The sequence below is a fragment of the Corvus cornix genome, chromosome 1A (assembly GCF_000738735.6).
Source record: "Corvus cornix cornix isolate S_Up_H32 chromosome 1A, ASM73873v5, whole genome shotgun sequence".
Lineage (NCBI taxonomy): Eukaryota > Metazoa > Chordata > Aves > Passeriformes > Corvidae > Corvus > Corvus cornix.
Genome location: NC_047057.1, coordinates 41,257,448 through 41,268,362, shown reverse-complemented (window position 1 = coordinate 41,268,362; position 10,915 = coordinate 41,257,448).

The following is a 10,915-nucleotide window of genomic DNA, read 5'->3' as shown; positions in this document are numbered from 1 at the left end:
GCATATTCATGTAATCCACTGTTCATCAGACTGATCATGCTTTGAAATTTTGCGTTAATTTGATGAAATAGTTAAGATGTGCAAAATACTGTTTTAATACTGTTATTGTTGGACTGATAATAATGATTATCGACAATTCCTGAAAGAGCAAAATGAAATTGATGTGGATTCAGAGGGTTGACTCTCTTTTTCCCCTGATATTCAGTTTTTGTCTGAAATTATTCTTCAGCATTCCATGGAACATGGTAACCGAAGACATAAGTATGCACTGTTAAATTACTCTGGTTCAGTTATGCCATATAAGTAGGAATTGAACTCCATACTGAAACTTTTGAAATCATCTCTCCTGCTTCCTTCACAAATTTCTCAAAGAAACATGATTTTTCCTTGTACCCAAAAGAGAATTTATTTTAACTAGTTATTTAAAATCGCACAGCCATGAAGAGATTTTGAATTAAAAATACCGAGGAATATTTCCTGTGTGCTCAGTAAAGAGGCAATATGCTATTATTACCATAAATCACTGAGATTATGCTGAGACCTTCATCTTGATGAGATACAAGTTCTTCCCCAGGAGTCCTTAAGAGATTTCCAAACAAACAGAAGCCTTTTCTTTCTCTTTTTTTATTCTTTTTCTTTTCTTTTTTTAAATAAAGGTAACCTCAAAGAGTCCTGAACAGCCTTCCACTGTTGTTCCACTGCAACATAAGAAAAGACTAAGAATCACTTAGAAGTGTTTCCTTTTTCAGTTTATTAGTTATTTTTGTTCTTCAGGAAATTTCATTAAGCAAGGCAAAAGCACCAGTTTTAAATTTATTCTTAATATACAAGGTTTTTGGCTTGAGGATTTATGAGCAGATCATTTAAAAATCATTGTTAAAGCTAATTGTTTTGGATGTAGGAGTGATACTCAGAAACAAAATACGGATTCACAGAACTGTGTTTTCAGTACTGTGCCAGCATGCACATACCAAGTATACACCACCTCTGCAACTTCCAGCTTTTTTACCTATGAGGGATGGAAAGCGTCTATGTAATTTGCACATCTGTGAACTGAAATTTGCATGCATAGTATTTAAGAAATTCCTTGGAGATTGAAAAGCAGACATCCCAATAAAGACAAACAAAGTGGTAATAAGAATACATGTTACAACAGCAAACACAGGCAACCAATCATTTACAACATAAGCAAGAACATCACCGACAAAGAAAGAAAGAACCCTTTTTGAAAAATATAAAGAGCGTTTGCATCTGAAGAATATTTTGCATTTGCATAACACCTTTCAATTTCAGTGCTTTATAAATATGAATTAACTATAGCCATGTCTAAACTAGAATACAGCTTGTAAATGTACACTGCTCTAGAAAAATTTTGTCATCTTTAGCAGCCTATAGCAGCTTAGATTTTACTGTTAAGGTTTAACACAGGCAATGCTCAAGATCGGTAGTGTTTATCCCTTATCAAAGCCATCCAGAGCAGTGCATCGTCCTGGGTATATGTCCTGACAGCAGTTCCACATCTGTGATCACCATCCATATCATAATGGCATCGAGCCTTGGTGTACTGACTCCTCTCTCCCTCTCTCCCCCCATCTCCCCTCCCAAGAGAAATATGTTAGACTGGCAAGAGAACAGTTGCTCTGTTATAACTGCAGGTAAACGAAGAGATTCAGCGAGCACAGAGTGCTCACACCCCAGATTAACACACTGATGTCAGCCATGCCTTGTGCTGTAGACATGATCTCAGCTTCAAATCACTATCCCAGTACATTGATTTCTGCTACTGGAGCCATGTTTAATTGAGACCCAGAGGGGACTGTTTTCTAATCACTTGATGATGTAGCCCCAATCCTGAAAACACCTCCATACATGCCTAATTTTAAGAAGATGAGCAGCATGACTCAAATGCTAAAACTTAAGCTTGTCTGTATCTGTAAATTTCATGTACCCACACTGAGAGGAACATGGATTTTTGATTTAAACAGTGAGGCCTGAATTCCAACTCTTGATTTTAGTTATAGTTTAGGAATAAATACTTAGTGCAGACACAAACTTCCAGCTTTTCTCCTCATTGCCACCAGTCTCCCTTGGATGAACAAGTGCTCCAACTGTATTCATTGAAAACTAATGAGACAGATGGACATTCACTGTTAGGGCTAACGAGTAAATGTTACCTTTGTATACTTGTAGCTACAATGGTCTCTCTCCATAGGGCCGTATCTTTAGGAGTAAGGTAAAGCATGGGAAGTGAATATCTCTGACTCTATTTCAATGAATATCACTAAAAGGAATAGGTTTATTTTCACAGATGAGATCCCTTTGCTGTGTGAATAGCCAGCTGTGAGCCTGCCAGAGGTAACACTCTCACTCCCCCACCATCGGGACTGGGGACAAGAATCAGAAGGGAAAATGCTAGGAAATTAATGAGTTGAGATGAAGACAGCTTAATAGGGAAAGCAAAAGCTACACATGCAAGCAAAGCAAAACAAGGAGTTAATTCACTGCTGCCCATGGGCAGGCAGGTGTTCAGCCATCTCCAGGAGAGCAGGGCCCCATCACATGTAATGGTGACTAAAGAAGGCAAAGGCCATCACTCCAAATGTCCCCCTCTTCTTCCTTCTTCCCCCCACCTTATGTACCTTTATACATGGTCTGGAATAACCCTTTGCTTGATTGTGGTCAATTGTCCTGGCTGTGTCTCCTCCCAACCTCCCATGTACCCCCAACTTCGTTGCCAGTGTGGCAGTACGAAAAGCAGAAAAGGCCCTGGCTTTGTTAAGCCCTGCTCAGCCATAACATCTCTGTACTATCAACCCTATGTTCAACACAAATCCAACCCACAGCCCAATACCAGCCACTGTGAAAAAAATGAACTCTATCCCAGCCAACACCAGCATATCTAGAGATAAGAAGTTCGCTATTATTTACACAATTGTTTATAACATGTAGTTCTGATATAATGTTGACTTCACCAGATAGCTTGTGCTGGGTGATTCTGTACATTAGCTTTTCATACAATAGGACACCTGTGTTTTGAAATTCTTACAGTGTGCAGACACCAGCATCATCACAACACAGCCTACAGCCCTTGTACCAGGGTGAGAGTCTGTGTGAGTTTCTAACAGTAGTTGAGGCAAGAAGCGAACAGTACATTTCTCTGCCATCCATAGCAACCATTCCATTTCCCCCTTCCACAACACATTACTGCTAGCTGTCATCCGTATTTGTAATGTCCTTTTGCATATAAAGTTCAATGGCAGCAGTTTCTTGCCAGATCATACTGTTTGTGTTTATATAGATGATTTTACAGCAGTCCGGGTCATAGGTTTATGCTCCCAATCAAATAAATCCTTTTGGAGTAAGGCTTTGAAGCCATCACACAGGCCTGCACAGTAAGCCACAGTCACAGTCAGGGACTGCCTGTCTTCCATCTAGTGCTCCATCTTTTAACACAGGGGAGCTAGGCTTAAATAGTGAAAGTATCCATACAGTCGGCATTAATTATCTAAACCACTTTGTGAGTTTGGACTGAGTCAATACTAAGTCAAAAGTCTCTATATCTTTTTACTAAATCAATCTTTTTCCTTTACGCTGCTTCAGGAATTAGGACACCAGCAGCCAGCAGAATAGAGAAGAAACCAGTGGAGTACATTCCTATTATTCTCTAGAGTTTAGGTGTCTGGGCCTCAGGGAATACTCTCGCTGAAATAATAATTAACAATTTAGCTGTGAAAAAATATGTACTTGACCAAGAGGCACAAAAGAAATTTTCACAGGAGCAATCGTGTAAAAGGAGCCATGTATCCTTCCCTGCAAGGCATTTTAGCCCAGCGCAATACACGAGAATATCTTCAGGAGAAGATAAATGTCTTGGCATATGTACTTCTGCTGTATAAACTGTCTCATCCTGCTGCTTTGTGTTGGTCTATTGGATGCAAACATGCAGCCCACATGGTTTTCTGCCCTTTCAAAATATTTCTGATGATAGCTGGTCTGAAATGCCATCTCTGGCATCTGTGTCAGAAACATTCAGGCGTGAGAAATCCACCAAAACTTTCATTAGAGACCTACGTTCCTTATTGGAACTGATGTTAAATCTGTGAAAGAGCATATTTCTGAATGACTCAGATAGTTTTGATTGTATTATTGTACTTGAAATAGACAAAGACGCTAGAAAATGCTATATAAAATATTCTGCCCCATCTAGAGAGTAAGCTCAATACAGTTTTTGGTTGGTTTTTTCATTTCTGTGTCTTAAATTGTTTTTATTTTAATTGCTTCAGTCTCAAGTCAACACCAGGCTTATTATTAATTTAATGGTTTGTGCAATAAATCTTCTTTCCAGAGGACAAAAGTAAGAAATTCTTTTGGATAGGAATTAATGAACCGTCTCAAGAAATTTTGGTTGGGTTTTTCTTTTATTTACTTCTAAGTGAGACAAACCACTTGTGATTCACTGCCCCGGATATCAGTCCTTCCTAACACATTTGCAGTTGTTCATTTGTGCAAGAAGACCTTGATCAGGCAAAACTCCCACTGGTTTCAATGAAAAAGCTTCTACAAAAGCATATAGAAATGTGAATTTGATTGTCTCCAGGTATTACATCATATGCAGATTCCTACCCTGCTGGTTTTAGGATTTTTATTATTAGAAATGGAGTGAGAGATACATTTAGAAGCTGCTCCAACCTAGAATTTTCATACGTTGTGTATTAGAAGATTCCGTGTTGTTCATGATGCCCTAATTACTTTTAAAAGTAATTAATGAACTGTTATATTGCCAGTATAAGGTTATGAAACAGCAGCTTTTTGCCACTGTGCAATTTTCAGTGGTGTTTCCATGCTTTCCTAGATGAGAAAACATGAGTGAAGGCGAGTACGAAAATCTGTTTCTGTTCCTCTGAAAAACAGGCTGCAGTGATGGATTTATCTAACCCATCTAAGTAGGGTTTGAGTATTTTCCATGCATGGCTGGAATCTAGCAAAGGAAGAGGGCTTGTATTTTAATGTGTGTCTGGCCCATTTGAGAGACGACATGTGAAGATCTCTGTCTCTCTGTGCAGGAGGACGAGAACAGGCATGCTGGAAGCTTACGCAGGAAAACAATATCAAGGATTTTGTGTAAAGTTGCAAAGCGATAGGCTTAATGGGTGCAGGTACTGACAGGAACCCAGGGACTGGCACTGAAAAAGAACATGAGTACTCCCTCTGTAATGACTGGAATAGGGTACACCTCCAGGGGACATCTGTTTCAGATGTTTGTCTCTAAAAGGTGTTTTCATTCAACAGGCAAGAGCACCTCAGAGGCTTGTTTATTTCTGAAAATCATTTTCAATTGAAAAGGTCAGTTTCCCAAAACACAGTAAAATCTACTTAAATTACCGAAAAATGAGTTCCTTTTGTAAAATATTAAATAATGACCTGAAGTTAGATAATGAACCAATTGATCCAGCTCAACTGAGCAAAAAACTTCTGCAATAGAGCCACAAGAAAAATAAAATATTTCCTCTTTATACGTGTATTTCAGGAATCACATCTGACCATGAGTGTATCAACAGTTTATCTTTAATTCCAGTGACAATGCTAAGAAGCAATTTAAAAACATCTTTCAGGAAGAGAAGTAAACTCTATACACAGGGCATGAAGGCTCCTTACCTTGGAGGCTGTCTGGTGGATAGGTGGTGTTTGTCCTTCCTAAATGTTGCTTATCTACAAATCCTATGATCATATTTCCTCTAGTGCTGCAAGCCCTGCCATTGATTATCCTTGGATGTAGGCAGCATAAGTGGCTTTTTTCAGCAGGTTATAGCACATTATGCAAATTTAGCATATAACTTTTGAAAGAAAAATATTGTTATATAGAAAAAATTCTATGAAAGATATTCAGAACCCTATATTATATTTGTATCAGGAAAGCATTTTTGTCACAATTTTGAAAAAAGGAAAAATATTTTCTTTGTCTCTTCAGCTTCTAAAACCTTCCAGTCACAGACAATTTCTTTGGCGTACCTGGTATGTTTCCAATGTGTCTTTCTCAATGGATGCAGTTTGAGCTAAGGCTGCTGGAAGTGTACTCAGATCAGTTTTAGGTTTGGTGATAAATCCTCTATACCAAGCATTGTTAACCCAGGTATGGCAGCTCGGGACTCAGCAATTCATCTAAACTGCTCTCTTTGGCTTAGATGTCACAAGTCAGGCACTCAACACCGAAGAATTTAGCCAAAAGTACTATTGCAACATGCTGTAAAAACTGTTATGAAAAGTAATAAAATAATTTATTTCACAGGAGGATTAAAAAAAAAAAAAAGTAAAATAGGGTATTAGGTAAATCATTTAACCCTGTCTGCTCTTTTCAAGACAAACGTGCAAATCCGTAGGAGCTGAGAATTTAGTTCATGTCTCTTAATGCATTTTTATCAAATTTACAATGAAGGAAAACGATCTGCTGGAGAGCTGGAGAAAAGACACAAGGAAAAGGTTAATTTTCATGTTATACCCATCTTTAAGAGACAATCATTAACAGAAAAACTGCTCTAGGAGAGCATCTCAAGTACTTCGCTGGCATCGTACCCTGTCTCTGATAGGTGGGCACTAGCACATGTTTAGGGAAGAGTGCAAAAGCAAGGCAAATATCAGATAGAGTTTTTTACTCCCAGCATCAGGTACTCAGCAATTCAAAGATTTTGAGAGCTAGCTGAAAGCTTATTTGGACCATGATATTTAATAAACCCCACTACAGACAGAAGGATGTTCTGCTCACTTAGTCTTCTTCAACCTTTTACTGCAGACTCTCCAAGCACCTAACTGACAAAAATTTAAACCATTACAGAAAGAGTAGGAATACATAAGGGAGGAGAGCGTTGGAAATGGAAAAATGGTAAATCCAGTCACAGGATATTTTCCCAGCAGCTAATGAAAACAAGGGGAGAAAGAGATTTGGGGCTGGATGAAGAATGGGCTGACTGTGATTGTGCAGACAAAGAACTTGACTCCATATCTGGGGGTGTTCTCCTTGCCTATGCTTAGGAGTACTTGGGGCTTGTAGAATATAAAAAACTAGTTCTGTATCTACAACACTGAATAAAAACCTGCTTTCAGGGGATCAAGCTGACTGTTTTGTTCACTGTTGTAGTAAAGCACAGGAAAATCCTTACATGGAAGTCCTCTACAAGAGGGCACAGCAGCCAAGGTGATGCTTCATGTGGACCCAATCTGCAAGTCAAAAGTAACCTGTGAGGTTTGCTATACTTTAGGCTATGCGAGTAGCTAGTGAGCTGTAGGGAAAGGAAGGGAAAAGAAAAAGAGGTTTGAGAAACAGCTGGACTGAGGAGATAAAGATACAGAATAGAGTGATTTTTCTGACTTGGCCATAAGATCCACCGTTTTGCCTAATCTCTCTTTTTAAATATTCCTACCTTTTTCCTTCCCAAAATTTGCAGTCAGATGGCAGATTTTTCATTATTTGCAGTCAGATAGCACTTCTATCTTTAAGTAAAAGTCATTTACTTACAAGTACAATCTTTTTATGTATATTTAACTTTGCTTTATGATTGTTTCTTTCAGCAGGGTCTTATATTTACACAGTGAGAAAGAATTGTTTCATGTTTATTTTCTCCATGATGTAGATTATCATAGGGCTGTTATAAATCAATCAGATATTCACCTTTCTTCAGAGCCAAGAGTCTTATCTCTCTACTTAATTTTTCCTAACACATGAAACTATTCTGTATGTTAAAACTCTCTTGCTGCCATGTACTCCATACCCTCCTTCAGATGGGCCACCTGGGTCATTCAAAATGTAGACTCAGAATGAAAGTTTACAGTGGCATAACAACCTTTTCCAATTCATTCTGCATTCCTTTCTCATTAATTGTTAACTCTCTCTTTTTGTTTGTTTTGGTTTAGTTCTGGTTTTGACAGTATGGAACATTAACCTAAGGTCTTTCGTGAACTGTTCCAAATAAATTACATTTCCAAGATGTGACAGTTAATTTAAAGGTTTGTTTAGATTTTCTTCTGAGTATATTACTCCACACTCATCAAAATGACCCTCACCTGCCATTTTATTATCAGCCACTAGTGCTCTTGAGTTCCTTACACAAATCTTCTCATGTTGAGCAGACAAATCCGTAACCTCTCTGAATATTGATCACCAACTTTTATGCCTTTCAGTGGGTTATAATCCCAATGTTGACCTTTCCCTCTTACACTACTGGACCATGTGGTCTAGTGTCTTTCATTCATATATTTGGCTGACTCGAGCAGACATAATATTGATGAGGTTTAAAATGAGGAAGCCAAGGTACCAAAACCAGCCTATGCACAGAGCAAGGAATGGGCAATTATCCTTTTCCTAAGATACCTTTTGCTGTCTCCATTGTGCTGCTCACTGCTGCAGCCAGAATGAAGTTACACAATGCGGCTGAACCAATCCAGCCACTCAGGGATGCTCAGACAAGACATCTTCCTCCCACATCTCTCTTCCCACATTCTTGGCCTTATCGTCCTGTTTCTCTCCTCACATACCAGGTCTGCCAAAAGCCTGATACCTCAATAAGCCAATTTAACTACCTAGCCCACAAAAACCTGTTATTTTGCTCTCCTGTGTCAAGTCAGTTTTCTATCCATTTAAAAAGCTGAATGGTGTGAGCACAAAGCCTGTTAGAAAACTAGATTTGGCACAAGAAAAGGGTCGGAAGTCTGTGGCTGGCGGAAGTAGTAAGACCTCCCCACTTTTAAGGACAGCAAGCCATTAGATGAGATGAAGTCCTTTCTTGTAAACCCACTCTTAGAATACGTTAAGATGCCAAGCTACCCTACCACTCAGCCAAAGGAGGTCTTGCTCCCTCCCCCTATTTCCAAGTTCTCCTTTGTTTCCCCTCTTTTTTCTCTTAGTATTCTTACCTTGCATCAGCTCTGGAAATCACACTCTGACTGAACTTTTCTGATCCCGAGGTAAGCCGACTCATCTCAGCGATCAGCCAAAATAGAATAAACAAACTTTTTTGCTGGGTTAGAATTTGAATAGATTACATCATCTTACAAGGAGATCAGCTGAGATCCTGGAGGCTGTTTAAGATAAGCACTGGAGCTGAGTGGTGGGTAAGAGAGGTGAGAAAGGGCAGGAGGGAGCACTAGCACACCCATTCCTTATTGCATTTAAGAAGTTAATTTGAAACTACACCCATAGACTGAAATGATTAAAGCTGGATTCTAAACCTGAGTTAAAGGTGGAGTTTAAAGCATTTATATGCTGCAGTATTTTTGCAGACAGGAATAGAACACTCAGAATGAGCTGCTTTGGAAGATGACAGGTGATACTCTAGTGCTTACAATTCCCTTCTCCTTTAAATATAAGAGTGAATTGTTGACGTCTTTCTGAAGAACTCAAGATCCATACATATGTATTTTTTTTTTTCTTCAAAAAATGAGTCCTGCAAAACAGACTGCCTGCAATTCATTCATTACTCCTCCTAGAGGGAACATAATGTGACAGAGAACAATTAGGTGAGCTTGTGGGTGAAAAATGTGATGTTACCAGCTAGTCACCTTTTCGGTTTTTGCATGCAGAAAGTATGATTAGAAGGTGATCATACTCAAAACTTGAGTGGTTGTTGCTTTTTATGTCCACGTGGCATGCTGGGAAGTGCCAGGGCCTTGGTCTGGAATGTTAGTACAATATTCCTGGAAGATCAGAGCTGCAGTTTAAAGAAAACTAAAGACATGTACATACAGATACAGATAATTTGAGGCACTTTGGAAGTTTAAGGACAAGCTAACTGAACTGTTGTGTCAACACTGCCTACAAAATTAACCTGTCTCTCTGCATAGTTTTGCTATTTCTATTCCATTCAGAGACTAGCTTATATGCTGGGGAAAGGAAATTCAAGTCCCTTCTTTTACTAAGAGCAATATCCATGTATTTTTATGTGGTTTTGTATGTTTTTCTATGAACTAAGTAAGTCTTTTTTCCCCCTATGCTACTTTTCTTTGGGTTCTACAGATTAATTGAATATTGGAGGAAACTGCATCTATTCACTCCTTTATGGTATACCAAATATCCTTTGCTCTTGATTTTAGGAAAGAGCTACGTTCCTCATTCTTAAGATCCTCTTCTTCATTATTCTGTAAGACTTTATCATACACTCATGTACTCTCTTCCTGGTTTTGGCTAGCCTAATTATGAAAGTGCATAGACTCTCTTTTCCTTCAGTTGAGGGGAAAATGTCTGCTTATTACACTGGAGTCTTTTCTACAACTCTTTGCATAGCTACATGAATGTAACAAATATTTTGATTCACTTGTGTAGAGGGACCCACATTACATATATTTGATTGAACTTTATTTTGCATTTGCTAGAGGAAGAGGAACAATTTCCATGGTATTTTAATTTTTGAATAAATTAAAATTGTGAGATGACTATTCAGAAGTAATAAAAACAGGTACAAATATCTCTGAGTTCCCATTTATTTTCATAATTAAAATTGAATATTATTTTGTAGATAAAGCTATTTCATTTTAGCTTGCCAATATAAATAGTTATTTGAATATTAATTATTCTCTTGGAAGTTCTACACTGATTTGATTTTTATGCCAAATATGCCTTGAACACCTCTTAGGGACCGAGAAATTTTCCCAGTCATTTAGATATAAGAAAATCCCCTCTTTGTGCCATATATAGTCTGATTCAAAGCAAAAGGAAAGACTCCTATGGACTTAATGTGCGCTTATGTTCATAATACCGAAATCAGACTATTTCAAACCTACCCTGGCAGCAGGATAAGAAATCTGAAAGTTGTTTCATTTCAGCTTCCCTATTTTTTGTGTTATTTGAATGAATACACAAACAAGGCTTTCAAGAGGCTCCGGTCCCTCTCTTTGTAGTTACAGTTCAGAGAATTCAGAGGCGTGGGAC